The sequence below is a fragment of the Haemaphysalis longicornis genome, unplaced genomic scaffold (assembly GCF_048455015.1).
Source record: "Haemaphysalis longicornis isolate Haplotype H1 unplaced genomic scaffold, Haemaphysalis longicornis Haplotype H1 scaffold_20, whole genome shotgun sequence".
NCBI classification, from domain to species: Eukaryota; Metazoa; Arthropoda; class Arachnida; order Ixodida; family Ixodidae; genus Haemaphysalis; species Haemaphysalis longicornis.
Genome location: NW_027526296.1, coordinates 6,876,481 through 6,893,426, shown reverse-complemented (window position 1 = coordinate 6,893,426; position 16,946 = coordinate 6,876,481). Strand labels below are relative to the sequence as shown.

General features: G+C 48.9%; 1 pseudogene; it reads left to right on the top strand.

Annotated features, from left to right (window-relative positions):
• Nucleotides 1-9,313: 9,313 nt before the first annotated feature.
• Nucleotides 9,314-11,191, top strand: LOC144172380 (uncharacterized; annotated as a pseudogene).
• The last annotated feature ends 5,755 nt before the right edge of the window (nucleotides 11,192-16,946 follow it).

Here is a 16,946-nt window from a genome sequence, read left to right as displayed (position 1 = left end):
AATTGTGTCCGGTCAAAGAGGGGAAGACTGGTGATGTGTGGGAAGGTGTTAATCCGCAGTGCAGGGAATAATCTTTCCTGGTTATTCGCTAGCGATTTGTGCGGGAAGGAATACATTTTACGGGAGAGCCTATAGTGCTAATTAATTTCCTGGTATGTATACAGGATGCATGCGCTCGGGCTCAGCTTCATCAGCGCTGGCTAAGCGGGTCAAATGTCCAGCCACGAGGTTGGTGATCTTGTCTGCCGGCGATGCTATTATGAGCTGGTGCCCATACAATCCTGGCTGGTCTCGTTGGTGGTATCTGCTTGTTCATTCGAAGTGTTGTAACATGCAATAGACTATTGGCAAAGTTGCGCCACGCCTGACAAGAGTTTGTTATTAGACTTTTGGCGGCCCTTTGGCTAAGTGCACGTGCTATCGCCTCTTCCTCAGCTTGGAAGGGGCTGTGTTCGGGGGTTGAGATGCTACATCTGTGGAAGGCTGCAGAACGGTAGCACGAAGAAAGAGAAGGTACGGAGAATGCTATCGGGTGCCTTTCGCATCAAACCAGTTGATCGTTCCTTTTTTTTCTCTTTCAGTTTAGTTGCTTCCTAGTCTTACCTCATATATGTATACACATTTTGAGAACCTTTTGGTGAATATAAGACATGCATTAGGCAATTAGTTTTTAACTTCATTGCGAGATGTAAATCTTACGCGAGAAATAACATAAGAGCGTAATACGTACATAAAGGCCTTTTATAGCATTCAGGTGATCGACACATAACTTTCCGGCTATTTTGTGCGTAACTAAATTTCCTGATTGGTCGAGAAAGAGAACGCTGCAAAATTTAGAAATGCAAAGGACCCCAAATATATCATGTTTGGTCGAACCCTCTAATCCGCTTTAACTGACCCCTAATTCCTCTAATCCATATTAATCAACACCACAGTCCCACTAATTCACATTAGTTCATTCACTCATCTCACTCAGAAACCACCCTAGTCTACCCACTAATCCGCGTTAATCGACTTAAATCCCTGCATCGAAATGCTGTCGCATTTACTTTAAAAGTGAAAATGAGAAGGCCCCTATTTTTTTTCAATTCTCATGTTCTCCAAGGGCAGTAAGCAAAGGACACAACGGCACTGTACAAGAAAAAAGTGATGGTGACGTAGAGAACTTTGAGTGTTTGTGTCTCAGTGCTGTTTTTATATAAGTGCCCACTCAAACTAAAATAAGTATAAGATACGGATTTATTGTTGATGGTGTCCCTGAAGGCCTTCACAAGCGGACACGGATGCATTCGAATTAACAACGTGAAAACTTCACACGATTTTAAACACACTGCAGATAGAAACCATAAAGAATACCCCATGATATGTTGCCACGGAATATGCGTTCTAACTTAAGTTATTGTAAAGGCAAAAAGATAATTTGGGTAGATGGGCAATACCTAAAGCAAACTAATAGTGTATACGGACTATACATTAAATTTAGGGTAATAATAAGATGAGAAACTTATGGGCCTTGGGAACTGCAGACTATGCAAAATATTGCGTGGTGGCGTCTGGCGAATGGTAAAAATATATTCGGATGCAAGGTAGGGTACCGGGATGAAAAACTAGAAATCACAGTTTTGAGGCCCCGGAACCGGTTCGGAACGGTTCCTTCAATTTGTTCCGGTTCGGGTTCAGTTCCAAAATGGCGGAAAAAATACGGTTCCGGTTCAGTTCCTGTTCCGGGCAAAAATTCGGGTTCGGTTCCGGTTTTCGGTTCGGTTCCGGTTCCGGTTCGACACCCTGGTTTCCCATGGTCTGGATTATCTTTCTCGAGCGACGTACGACTCAACCTCGCATGGGGTATGTGCAGTGTGCGTGGCTAAAAGCCATCGGCTTGTGCGCCAGAGTTAAGTGACTTGCTGTTCGTCCACGCAAAGCGCGCGCGAGGTGAGTACCGAATTTACGACGGGGAGGAGGCAACCCATCCTCTGTCAATCGTGGTTCAGACTTTCAACGCATGTTGTGACGTTGTGTTCGTTAGAAACGCATCTCTGGATTGTTTTGAAGTTGAATAAAATGTATGCGTCAAACCCGGGCATTCGGCTCAGGGCGTTCTCTGCGATTGCACGAAAGAAGTGCCACGGGGCTCCAACGCTTTCTGTATGGAACGTACTCAGGTAACAGAATATCAATGTCGTGTTATGGCCGTGTTGCATTCAATACAAACGGTTAAGCGTTTGTTTTACATTTGTTTCGTTTGTCGTAAAATGCCCAAGCACTCCGGCACTCCGCTGGCAGATCAGCCGGCGAGCCGACGCTGAGCAGACGACTCATATTTTTGCCGGAAGTTCGTGAAAAAGCCGCCCAATAGCAGGATGTCTAGCTCATGACGAACATCTGGGAATCGATGATGTAGACATGGGAAGATGGCGGCGTCCAAAAACACGAAGGAAAGGGTGAGAAAAAAACGACAAACTTTGCAACAAAAGTGTGAGCTTTCCGCTGCGCGTAAAAGAGTAATACTTGGCACAGAGGACGTTGACGACCCAATCTAACGGTTGCGCTAGTTCATTTAGTGTGCTGAAAACGCCTTTCAGGGCCCCTTTAAGCTTCGTGCTGATAAGTGCCGGGTTAGCGAGCCCTCTGTTACATATCTAGGTCACCGTATTGACGCGAACGGACTGCATCCCATGGAAAAGAATGTGGATGCTATCAGGCTAGCCCCCTCTCCACAGAACGTCGGCGAGCTACGCTCATTTCTGGGCATGGTAACCTTTTATAACAAGTTTATGCCCGACGTGTTTACCATTCTAGCACCGTTGTACAAACTGCTGGAAAAGGGCGCTAAGTGGACGTGGAGCACAAAAGAAAAGAAAGCCTTTGTCCAGGTGAAAAATGCGTTGTGCACGGCACCCGTACTGACTCATTTTGACCCGAACCGTGAGCTCTTCTTGGAGTGTGATGCGTCTCCATACGGAGTTGGTGCTGCACTTTTTCATCGCACCGAAGGCGAGAAGCGACCAGTAGGGTTTCGATCGAGAACGCTGACAACTGCTGAAAGAAAGTACTCTCAGATTGAGCGGGAGGCGTTAGCCTTGATATTTGGTGTTACTAGGTTTCGGGACTACCTTTTGGGGCGAGAGTTCACTCTGGTTACGGATCACCAGCCGTTGCTAGGCCTGTTAAGGCACGACCGTCAGACCCCCGTCATGGCGGCAGCCAGAATCCAAAGATGGGCGCTACTACTTGGTGCATACAAATATAAACTGCAGTACAAGCCTGGAAAATTTATGGTCAACGCGGATGCATTAAGGCGGTTACCCCAATCTCTTGAACAGGAGCTGCAGGACGCCGAGGATACGGTCGAGTACGTCCTCGTCGTGGACCAGTGGGACGAGCCTGCGGTGCCAATGGAAGAGCTTCAAGCCCTCATGCAGTCAGACGGCGTTCTGTCAAGTGTGTGCAGGTACGTCATCCAAGGTTGGCCACAACGCACTGCTGAGGAAGGCACAGAGATGCGGGAGTACCGCAAAAGGCGGAACGAGATGTCCGTGCAGTATAACTTGCTACACTGGGGCCATCGTGTTGTCGTTCCGGCGGAAGCCAGGAAGAAGCTACTGAAGTTATTACATGGAGCTCATCAAGGAGTTTCTGCAATGAAGGCAGTTGCACGGTCAAAATTTGGTGGCCTGGCTTGGACCACAATATTGAGCGCTTAGCCGCTGTGTGTCAGCACTGCGTACAGGCGTTGCCCATGCTACCCGCGCAAGCACCCATCCCGTGGCCAGAGACGCAGGAAAGATGGTCGCGACTGTATGTCGACTTCGCGGGCCCGATCCAAAACAAGATGCTAATTGTCGTCGTGGACTCTGACAGTAAATTGATTGAGGCCATTCCCCTGGCTCACGCGACCTCGCGCAACATAGTTGATGCTCTGCGAACGCTGTTCAGTAGATTCGGTCTGCCACACAGAATAGTGTCTGATAATGGTACGCCATTCACCGGGTGGAAGTTCAACGAGTTCTTGCAACAGAACGGGGTAGTTCACGTGCGGGCACCCCCCTACCATCCACAGAGTAATGGACTCGCCGAACGTGTGGTGCGAATCATCAAAGACGGGCTAAAGAAGTGTGCGGACGCAGACTTGTCAAAGACGCTGGCTAGAACCTTGTGCCGCTATAGAAACACGCCGCTCTCGCCCGGACGCTCACCATCAGAAATGTTGTTGGGTTACCGGCTCCGCACCCGATTAGACATGTGTTTTCCTCCCAGGAGCCGAGCAACAGGGGATGTCAACTCTGCTGACAGCGCCGGGTGGAACTTCGCACCGGGAGATCCTGTGTACCTTCGCAATTACGGCCGTGGTGACAAGTGGACACCTGGGAAGGTCCGGTCAACCTCTGGTGCACGCATCGTGTCTGTCGAGACGGAGAACGGGCTTGTTCACCGGCACATGGACCAGCTCAGGCGGAGAAGCATCGAAGAACCTTCGAGTCCAGAGGCTCTCGCTAGCCCCCAGATAAGCCCGGACCCGCCAGTACAAGACCGCGAAGCTCCAACGGCTACTGGCCCCGGGCTTCCGGGCCACCCGCCCCCAGAGCTACGACGTTCCAGACGTATCAAGAAGCCAGTGGAGCGTTATGGATTCTAAGGAAGAAGGAATGCCACGATCTGTTGGCCACCGCTAAACAAGCCAAGCACTGCCAGTCTACGCTGCGCGCGCCTCCAATCTTATCTCCCTCTTCCCCTTCCCTCACCTTTCGTTATAAAAACCCAAGCCGGACAATAAACGTTCTCTTTTTGCCCTGGCCACTCTGTTCGTGCATTTCCGGGCGCGGCCCAGCCGCGGGGCAGGTTGCAACAGTTCCTCAACCTGTACTTGATGTTTTCGGAAATCAGTCGGACGCCTCGAAAGTTATGCTGTAGTCCGTCATTGGCAAGGTGTCCTCGTGGGTCGTGGTGAATTTTTTGGTAGTGGATGACATCAACGTTTTCTTTGTAGTGTCCAAGGTCCACAAGGATGTCGTTAAGCTTAGCTGACCTTTGCGTGTGACTATAAGTATGTGCTTTTTGGGTATGTCTGGCTTGTGTTTGTTTTCGATCCTGGAAAGTACTGTTGTAAGCGTTGTCTTTGTGTTGGGCCTGTTGGTATGAATGTCGTGGACAAGAGTTTCCATGGCCACGATAGTGTTTTCAGCGGTGTTGTTCTTTGAGTCCTTAGTGTCAAATTGAAGAATGAAGTGAGTAATGCTGCGTGGGGTGGCGGGAATGAGTTTTCTGATGTCATGGGTTGTGGTTCCGCTTTGAAAGCTGATGTGTCGTGACTGTTGTTCGGAACGGAAGTGGACGTGAATGTACTTAAAGTGGCTATCACCTATTAGAGCTACGTGTTCCAGCGAGAACAGAGGGGGCTTACCTTGTTCCGCATCTTCGTACACGAAATCTAAGGAGCAAAAAAACTTGAAAGATGGTAGAGAACACAAGAAAAAAGAACTTCCAACAAGGTAAAAACCACGAATATTGCCAACACTTCAGAGATTTTGACGAAGCCAAACAGAGCAACACCTCGCCTGTCTGGCAAACTTTTTATTGGCGTATGTCCCCAGGTGAGAGGAGAGAAGGAAGTGGAATTGAGAAAGCGGGTTGGTTTGGGAGTATATAGGAGGAGTTTTTGAGGTGGAAAGAAGGTTGTACAGTTTGAGCCGCGAAGCCGGTGAGAGGAAGGACAGCCGGAGGTTGATATTCCGGGAAATTCTTGGAGAGAAAGGATGCGAGGCTGTTTGTTGCCCCGCCGCGCGGCCTACCGAAAGGTTTCAGAAACCCGGGAAGCAGAAGAGGCGGTAAGAGGAGTCCCTCTCAGAATCTATCTTCAAGCATCAAGTCAAAAGAAAAGGTAGAGAAGGGAAGAACAACTAACTCCAGGAAAAAAGAAAGAAACAAGAAAAAGGGAGGGAAAACCACACACGCAGAAAAGAAATGAATTACACCATTTTCCCACGTTGGAAACCTGAGGGGATGCAAAGCCATGCAATCTGGATCAGCTACTCGCCGCTGGCGTTTCAAAGCGGCTCCTCGTTCTCGAAGCCAGGAATCCGCTGCTCGACGCTGCCATTTACGTTCGGCGTCGCGAGCTCTCCTCTGTGCAGCCTTGTCTTCGGAGGTGCTCGCGGTTCTGACAGTGTGCTGGCTGGCGCATCTTGAATGTGTGCCAGCCAGTTCGCTGACGGAATCGTTGGCGTCCCTTTCCAGTCATCGGACGGCGCAGTACTGAAGAATCAACTGACCGTAGCGCATACCGGGTTTATTTGCAGATCACGGGGAGTGGAGAGGGGAGCAGCGCGCATGCGCGAGAATGGACAGCTGCTTTGGAGTGGGAGCGGAGGAGCAGCGCGCGTAACGCACAGATGGTGTGGAGAGGAGGAGAAGCGAGCGATAGCGCACAAGTGGTGTGGAGAGGACGAGGGGAAAGCTTGGTGTTATCACTGGTGGAGTGGAGTAGAGGTGTGGACGCCGGACAACGGAGGGTCGACTAGAGATGCTTTGCATCTAAAAGCAATAACCACAACTCTGAAACGCTACGTGTCGCCAACAGCAACATTTCTGGCACAGGACTTTCCTGAAACTAAAAAACGAAAAGATAAAGTTAGAGGGACGTACACGCTAGAAGACAAAGCGGAGCAAAAAAGGCAGAAAAAAATAAAAACAAAATGGAATTCCAGTGAAAAGATAGGAGGAATGCGTGCACGTATTACTGTGGAAGCTAAGGGGTGAAAACAAAAGGAATTAGGTGACCACATAAATAGCAGAGGGAAGGGTCATATTCTCTGGATAAGATACATGCAAGGCCGTGCTGTATGCGTATGCTGTATTCCTCGTGAATATCCCAAGGATTCCAAGCTACCCCTAGACGCATTATTCCACCAGGTTATATGGAGTTGATATTGTGAATGAGAAAGGATTCTCGGCATTTTCTGACCCCTGGGACACTTAAAGTTTGACTGAAATTTATACAACTTAAGGTCACCAAAATTGTGGCCTGATTGGTTGAAATGTAGTGCTACAGCTATAGAAGATTTCCTAAGAGTATCTGCGCAGTGACCGTTAAGACTTAGGCTTACAGGTTGACTCGTTTTGCCTATACACTGTTTGTGGCACATTGAAAATTCCAACGTATACACAATGTGTGACGAAGTGCACGTAAAACTAGAAATAATGTGGTGCACATAATTACTGGTTTTGCTTTTTACAATGCAGTCTGTCTGCAGGTGCCTTCAGGCCTTGGATCCGCGACGGGAGCAGCTGAGTATGCCTGGTTGCATTGAAAGCCCTGTTTTAGGATGCACTAAAATATTTTTTCAGATTCCTATTTCTCCCTTGGTGCTTCCGGGAACTTCTTTTTAAGTCGGTCGTTACTGGTTAAATGGGGTAGTATTTCCGCAGGATATTCTTTAGGTTTGGGAGGGCGTTAGAAAATTTATTATTAGGGCAGGCGGCTTCGGGCTTTTGCTTTGTCGCTGTTTGTTGAGCCTGTCACCCCTTTTGAGCTTAGGTGCACGTACGTTGGTACGCCTGATCGAGCGAGCTTTTGGGGTGTATATATGTATATATATATATATATATATATATATATATATATATATATATATATATATATATATATATATATATATATATAGACACAATTGCACAAATTTATTTTTTCCACAACCTAAAACAAATTAATGACAGCCTTTCATTGTCCCTGAAGAAGAAAGTGAATGACTGCTGCATCTTACCGGTACTCACTTACGGGGCAGAACCTTTGAATGTTTACTAAGAGGCTTCAACCTAATTTGGGGATGACTTAATGAGAATGGAACGGAAGATGATAAGTATAACATTAAGGGACAAAAGAAAATTGGGGTGGGTAAGTGAACAAACGCGTGTTTAGTAGAAATTAATACATAGCGGTAGAAATTAAGAAGAAAAGGATGTGGGCAGGATATAGGATGCAGGATTACGTGGGTGGGGTAACAGAGTAGATCCCTAGAGAAGGCAAGCGTTGCAGGGGGCGGCAGAACGGTAGATGGGCGGATGAGATCAAGAATTTTGCGGGGATAAATTGGTCGCAGTTTGCACAGGAGCGGGGTAATTAGATAATAATGGGAGAGACCTTGCCCTGCTGTGGCCGTAGATAGGCTGGTGATGGTGCCGATGAAACACAACCTACTTGAGTGGAATCGACGTAACCGGCCGTCATATCCACCATAGTTCAATGAACCTTGGGCATATCAGCTACTCAGCTGCTTTCTGTAAGGCAGGTGAATCAACCGTTTCTTTTTTGACGCGAAGCTTTATTCTTGACCTGGTTCCTTATATTGACTCGCTAAACGCGAAAGCATTATAATTTCTTCAAGAAACGCCGTTGTTTCTCGCAGGATTTGTGTTTTATATAAAGGCGGAGGAGTTCCACACATCCTGACTCTGCATTGATACCCGACGACTGTAAAAATATCGAAGCTGTAAAAATAAATATTGCGCTATTTGGCTTGCCTAGAATACTAGGCCTGCTTTTTATTTGATGACAATGCGAAAAGATTTATGAAAAGAAAAGCAAAATGGACTATGTGGTAGTAACCAAAAAACGAAATCGGCGTACATTATCAAATTTGGTAACATGCAGCCAACAGCCATCTGAAGCAGCGATTGGCTTCGAAAGGCAAGGCTGCCGCTCATTTCATGTACTGCGTCAATACGACGGTAGTTCCCTAATCAGATTAGAAGATTTGATAGCCTACTTCTCTTTATGCACAGTAGCGACGTCTTACGCGAGCCGTACAGAGCCAAATACATTGTGGGACCATCAGCGCCAATTCGATGACTGTGACTGATTTGTTGACGCGAAATATATGTGCTTTTGACAGATATGCGGAGGCAACATATCACTCGGATACGGCCTAACCACTCTGAGGCACCTACTACTGTATTTCATGAATGTTTTTGTCTAAAACACTGCAACCTTCAGAGGGATCGCGAGAGTTCCGGGCTTCAATCACCAAAAGTCGATAACCCGCATGATAGGGGCGGTTTATCTAGAGTTAGTAGGAAAGCAAATATTCCTAAAAGGTTGGTGGTGGCACTGCGGTCGCCGAAGAGAACGGGCGTTCTTCTCATCGGCTCCCAATATTTTGCCAATTAATGCAGCGCTAATTTGCAGTGACCACGATATAATTAGTGTCAGAATGTGCGCGAAGAAACGGAACACCGACCGATACCAGTTTTGACCCGGTGGTACGTGATTTTCCCACTTTATGCGGACTTTTCTTCGACGCATTGCTGGCGTGTTGCTATGCCTAGAGTAGGCTTACCACGAGTACGGTTCTTGCACCAACAGGAGCGGCCGCTAGGCCTAACCCGGTCACGACCGACCAAGATAACTGACACCAACCTGGCGCCAACGATGAACATCGAAAGCATCAACGGACGCACGTGCATCGAAGTAGAAGGAGTGGAAATTACACCCGAACAAGCGGAGGGCTGGGTTACTTCCAGCAAGCGAGTCAAGAAGATCATCGCTGTCAACGACAACGGTAAGTCCGTCGCCATTACTGCTCAATCTAGATCGAAAGCTCGAGCCAGCTTTGCTTAGAAAGCAGCGGCATCACTCATGAAAGCGGCAAGAATGCCGTTCGATATGACAAGGGAGGACACCAAGATTGTAACGCGACCACATGGCCGCCTTAACGTGGCACACAGAGAGGCGTCTGTCATCATGGCGGCCGTCATGACGGCCGTTAGAGTTACGAAGGAAGACGCCAAGGCAGACACTATCTGCACGAATTCAGAACAAAATATCATTGTAGTGAGCACCAAAGATGAGGAGCGAGCCACGCTAAACTCTAAGATCAAAGCCCTTAACATCGGATGCAGCATTCACAAAGTCAGCGCCTACCACACGGCACCGGACGGTATGGTCAAGGGTGTCATTTGAGGCATTTCTAAAGACAACACTCAAAAGGAGATCACCCACAATATAGTCAATCTATGCAAACCCCTAGCAGTGGAGGCGCACAGGAATGGTGACTCAACCACGGTAATCGTACTCGTTGTCGGACAGAGAGTACCCAACTACGTCAAATACGGCTCCAAACTGATTAGATGCCAACTTTACCGCAAAAACTTTGATGCATGCAGACAATGCGGGAAGATAGGCCACAGACGCGATGTCTGTCATAACCATAGCACCAAAATCTGCTTCGGATGCGGAATCGCCAACCCCACCGAAGGCCACTAAAGCGAGTGCAAATCCATGTGCAAGCTCTGCAGAGGACAGCACCCAACGGGCGAGAAGGGTTGCAACAATAGTTACAAGACGCCATATGTTGTAAAGAAGAGACAATGGGAGCGCAAGAACGAAGCTCAGCAACAACAACCGGATCCGAAAAGTTTCCGCCACTGCTAGAGCCCCCTCTCGAAACTCCCCGAAAGGAGTCGCGACAAGGCTCAAATGGCCGCCAGAGGGCCAGCAGCCAGAGAGACCGCAGCATCAGCCACCGACTGCCGTCGCGTTCAAAGGAACGAGTCGCATGGGTGGACGCAGTCAAAGCCAACGCGCCGACAAAAGGACAACCGCCGAAGTCAACTACGGCCAATGGAGAGACCGCAATAATGAAGGCACTAAAAGTCGAGAACGAACGGCTCAAACAGATCGCGGTGCATGACGCGACCATGAAGAAATTGAACGAGAAGCTGACGACGCTACTCACGATGCAACAACAACAGCAGATGCAGCCACAACCGCAAAGACGTGACCTGACACCTGAGGCGACTCAAAACAAGATGACTACGGACGAGCCGGAGGCCAAAAAAGGACCCACGTACCACACGTTCGGAGCCGGCGCCAAAACGCCATGCCATAGAAGGCGCCAAGGAAAGAATATTTTACAACAGAGTTCACTAACGCCTTGAAAAGCACGAGGAGCCACTCGATCGCCTGGAGGCAGCTAACCACACGACCAACGAACATCTCACTTCACTCCAGCAGACCGTACATCAGCTTGCAGCAAACATCCATACCACGATACAGGATCTCATGACCTATAAGCAAGCGCAACTCACGGCGCACATCCAAGCGGAAATGAAGAATGTAGAAGCAAGAATACAAGAAATGGAAGCACAAATTGTCGCCAAACAGCAAGAATCATGGAGGGGACAACCATTTCTCTAGTGAAAGAAGCAAGAATACAGGAAATGGAAACACAAATCGTCGCCAAACAGCAAGAATCATGGAGGGTACAACCGCTTCTCTAGTGAAAGACCTCTTGGTCTGGAACTGGAACTGCAACGGCTTTACGAACAAGAGGGCAGTGTTGCTGCAACGTTTACAGCAAATAACCAGACGACCGGACGTCATCATGATTCAAGCGACACACAGCGAAGAAATACCAAAGATCCCGGGCTACCGGTTGCACGACAGCGCACCGAGCAAGAAGGAATCCTCCAAAGGCAAGGGCACAGGCGTCTGCCCCTTTTTCAGGAAGGGGATTACTTTCATCGAGCACGAGCTCCTCGGCAGCAGTGTCATCGAAGACTGCGCGGTGGAAATCATCGCGGGGAAGAAGAAGAACGAAAGCACCTACCTGGTGAACGGCTATAGCAACCCAGCCCACGGCCAGCCGAAATTCAAGGCACCACTTCACAAGGCAAGCAGACTCGCGGGCACTGACGCGCTCGTGGTATGCGGCAACTTCAACGCCCCAAACCGCGAGTGGGTATACATTACCACAACGGTCAAGAACAGAGACTTCTTGCAAGACGCCACCGACCTGGGCCTGCACCTTATCACAGACCCGGCCTTCCCCAGAAGGACGGGCATGTCGGTTGCGTGAGATACCACCCCGGAATTCACTTTCGTCAGAATAGACAGAGAAGCCGGGGCCATACAGTAGAGAAATACGACCCATGACCTCGGCAGCGACCATTACATCGTGGTTGTTGTCGTGCCGTTGGACTGCCATGCAGGGTCCGCCCAACAGACACACAGACTCACAGTCTCGAACGTCTTTCGACAGACATTACCGGCAGAATCGCAACTCATCACGGACATAGACCAATGAACGACCAGCATTGTCGACACAACACTCGCAGCTACCCAAGAAATCACAATGGACTAACGCATCGGCAGTGTGGACAGCCACCTCACCCACCTGCTCGAGGCGAAACAGTCAATCACAAAACGGTGGCGGCAGCACCACGCATATAGAAGTCTTGGAAGAAGATCGCCGAGCTCAATCAGCAAATCGAAGGGCAGTGCTTTGCGCCCAACAGTGGACGAGGCGTGTAACGAGGCGGACTACACAAGGGGTGAACGTGGCATCTACTGCGGCAGCTCCTCGATGAGACGAAGTCTAAGGGATACCAGCACAACAACCTCGCCAGGGCCCTGCAAAAAGCGATCCGCGAGTATGGGGAAGACGAGGTCAAGCGGCGCCTCGACGCTAAGTACCTACCCTCCACCCGCACGGAACCCCACCCCGACTACCAGGGCGACAAAAACGGAACACTTGACCATCGAGACGTGGGGAGTCAAAGCCGCCCAACAAGACCTCAACAGCAGATCGGCTGCAGGGCTGGACCGGGTGACCAAGAAAGCGCTCATGAGTCTCAACGACGCAACTATCGAATCGCTCACGGCTTATTACCACAAGTGCTGGCGAGAAGGCAAAATGCCCTGGCCATGAAAGGCAGCGAAAACGATTCTCATCCCCAAGCCCGGAAAACCACCCCATATAGACAATCTCCGACCGATTTCTCTCACCTCCTGCGTGGGCAAGGTGCTTGAACACCTTCTCATGAACCGCTGCCAACGCTTCCTGGAAGAATCGGAGTTGTACCCGAACTCCATCATCGGATTCAGAAACAAGTTGGGAATCCAGGACGCCATGATTTTACTGATGAATTGAATTGTCGATGACACAACTGGAACCAAGGACAACAGAGCGATACTTGGCCTAGATCTGCAGAGGGCTTTTGGCAAGATCCGGCATTCCGCCATACTGGCCCAAGTATCCCGCTTTAACATGGGAAAACGCAATAACGCATACATCAAGGACTTCCTCATAGACCGCACCACCACGATCTGCGCAGGGAACCTACAACTAGACGAGAAAAGGCTAGGCAGCATGGGCACACCACAAGGGGCAGTGATCTCTCCCCTCCTCTTCAATCTCCTCATGATAGGAGTAGCCAGAAGCCTAGAGAACATAGACGGACTCCGACATACCATATATGCGGACAATGTAACGCTATGGGTAGCCGGGGGCAGCGATGGTCACATCGAAACAACACTACAAACGGCAGTCGATGCCATCGAAGCTCAATTGAACGGAACAGGCCTTATATACTTACCGGTCAAATCAGAGCTTCTCGTAATCATGCCAAAGGGAGCCGAGCGGAAGCGTAAGAACATAGACACCAGACCCGGACGACCAACGATTACCGTTACAACGGCACGGGACCACGTGTCCCGGAAGTCAAGAAGATCCGAGTACTCGGGCTCCGCATTGAACGCAACCGAGTCAATAGGGAAACGGTCACCAAACTCACCGGCAAAGCGGCCGCCGCAATGTGACTTATCAAGAGGATATCCAGCCGAAGCGCGGGAATGAAGGAAACAAACCACCCTGCTTCGACTCGTCCAGTCTTTCATAGTCAGCCATATATCGTACGTCGCCGCCTTCCCCAACTGGAGGACATGCGAGCGTAATAAGATAGATGCCCTAATACGCAAGACCTACAAGGCTGCTATTGGCCTCCTTAGCAGCACGAGCAACGAAGCATTCTCCGGCACTCGGCGTACACAACACACTGGACGAGATAGCAGAAGCGCAGAGGACGGCTCAACACGAACCCCTCTCTACAACCCGAACGGGCAGACACATATTGCAGGACCTCGGACTGGGAACGCGGCCACATACGACAGGGATGCACCCATCCTGCACAGTATCACTAGGAAACTCACGGTTCGCCCCCACCCATGGAATATGAACCTGAGTACAACAAGAAACGCAGGCTCGCGCGGGCAAAATCCCTTATAAACCTCTACGACAGAGATTACGGCGCGGTATACGTGGACGCGGCAAACGACAAAAAAAATTCTACACGTGAAAAAGCTGATCAGTTGATGCATGCAGGATAGGCCTTCTGCGCTGGAGTTTTGGCGACATGCAGCGGCCCTAGCGGCCGACACCTCTGGGTAGTACAAAAGCAGACAACCCTCACCGCCCTCTATATGCTTTCAATTACAAGCCAGAGTGAAAGTTGGGGTTGGCGCTTTGTGGCGTGTTTAAATGACGGCATACTGTATGAAATAGACCTTAAAGTAGTTGCAGAGGCTAAACAAAATATTATCTGCTAACAGAAGCCGATTTGTCGGCTTTTTTTCAGCGAGCTGTCGCGGTTGTCGCGGCATGGGACAGTATCGCCCAGTCGGGTGGTTTAACTGTTTGACGACAGTTACAGTTTTTTCTTCTTGCGTGCAGTCGACAAAGGAAAATTCCCGAGTAGCATAAACATGGAACGCTGCTCATCCTATATCCTGCGGTAACTGCAAAAGGTTGCTTCAGCCGGAACATGCAAGCGAACGCAAGAATTGCGCAGCCGACTCAGCTGACACTGGTGGCCTGGCACCGCCTTTAAAACGAGTGGAAATTTTGTTGCGTATTTTCGCAAACTAAATGATTTTTGCGTAACGTTTAACGCCGCACGATTTACGAACGGCAGGGTACAAGTACACTAGCGAGTAGGTGGGGAAGTATCGCCAAATAAACAAATTAGGCGCTATTAAAGGACGCAAAACACGCACCAAATCACACGCCCGCTGCCTGCGCTATTAAAGGGCGCAAAACATGCACCAAATCACACGCCCGCTGCCTGCAGAGATGTGTACTTCTATAACATCACATCACACAGCATAACCTAACACAGCCGCATACACAGCGCGGGGCCCCGAATATTTACATACGAATATTACTGACTGTTGGTTTTCTAGTGCAGGGGTCATCAAATCTGAACTCCGACAGGCCAGTTTTGACTTCAAATGGAGTTATACAGCGAGACAAGAACAGAGAATTGGTGTGCTCCAGTAGAATTGACCCCCCCCCACCATCTTCACACTCCCCCAGAATATTGTCAAAAATTATTAGAAATTTTCTGAATTTTTTCTCTTTGCATTCAAACCGCCTCCCCCTCAACCCGATTTTCCGTCCAGCCCTCCGCCGTGTCGGCTGCATGCAATTCGGCTCTACAATTCAAAACGTTGCTGACCCTCATTCTAGCCTATTAAGTGCGAACTGGGAATATATGATGCAAGAACGTAATTAGGTAAAGTGAGAGCAAACAAGGAAAGCGAGCGACCTCTTAGTTCGCCCGACCACTTTGTTTTATGGCCACTAATTTCGGAATCGCTAAATAGATTTCACGCTTCTGACGGCTTTTTGTCACTGAGACACGCAACAAAACGGCAAGCTAACGCTGCACCATGTATTCGTAACAGCGACGCAAACGAGCACTGTTTAATGAAAGTGCACGCATAGTGTGCAGGTACGCCAGCCTGCGGTCCGCCGGACTCGCTGGCTTTTTAAAGCGCGATCATCGCCGATTGCGTCACTCTTCTTTTTTAATCGGCTGTTTTTGAGAAGTCTTTGTCACCTAGAATATTAGTTTAAACTAGAAATTTTACTTAACATTTCACTTCGTACGACCATCGATCGGTGAACCTGTGAGTAGCAGACGCCGTCCCGGTCCCGGCACTTTTGTCGGCGCTGTAAACGTGTTTAGCGCTGCCAAGCTTTTTCCCAAATGCAAGTTGATCGCTTAAATATATCAGGCGCGTCGGTGATGAGCTGGTGACCACATCGCAAAATAATCGGGAGCGTCGAGCTCATTTTGCTTCTGTCTAGACGGGATCCTTTGGGACCTGCGCAGCTTTGTACTACCCGAAAGTGCTGGCCGGAAGCCGCTTGCGCAGCGCCCCCTGGGCAGCGCAGGAGGCCTATAGGCGAAGTGAACATAGAGGGAGGAAGACGGTTCCAATCGGATATTGTTCGCGGGAAAAATGAATATTTATGAGTGTTTCTGCGGGCGAACAGTGGGGTAAATTTAAAGGGGTGGTATTGCCTGTTTGGCCGGGAAGAAAGACAGGTCAGATATATTGATGGGTAAATGCGAAATTTGCGGTCCCAAAGGTCGCAAGAAATTTTAATCGGTTGATTCTTCTTCGGGATTCTAGCGTTAGAACTCCGCTGTTCTGCATTAGAGTGGTAGGGAAATCATGTCTTTGATAACGGTTATAAATAAGCCGAACAGCTTGTCGTTGAATTGATTCGAGCTTGCCAATACCTTTTTTTTTGTATATGGGTCCCAGACCACTGAAGCGCACTCAAGGCGCGATCGGATTAATGTATTGTAGGCCAACAATTTATTGTTGGCGGGGAGTGTTTAAGTTTATGTTTTAAGAGTCCCAGTTTTCTCCTAGCCGAAGCACAAATATTGTCAACATGAGCCGACCAGGACGGGTTTCTATTAATCGTTACACCGAGGTATTTAAAGGTATTTGTTAAACTCACAGTGGTATTATTTATTGTGTAGTGGTATTTAAGAGGGTTCTTTTTGTTGGTTATAGGCATGAACACCCTTTTATCTGGATTTAGTGTCATTTACACTGGGGTGTTATTTATGGTGTAGTGGTATTCAAGAGGGTTCTTTTTGTTGGTTCTACGCATGAACACTGTTTTCTCTGGGTTTAGTGTGTAGCTAACAAACGGGATGCTTTATGATCTGTCATTGACACTTGTAACACTGACATCATCGTACTAACTGAAACTTCGTTGCACCCACAAGTTCGTGATCATGAAATTCCACACCAAAGTCGTTTTTTGTTCCATCGATGTGACTGCACGTTACGGCGAGGCGTTGGCGTTTTG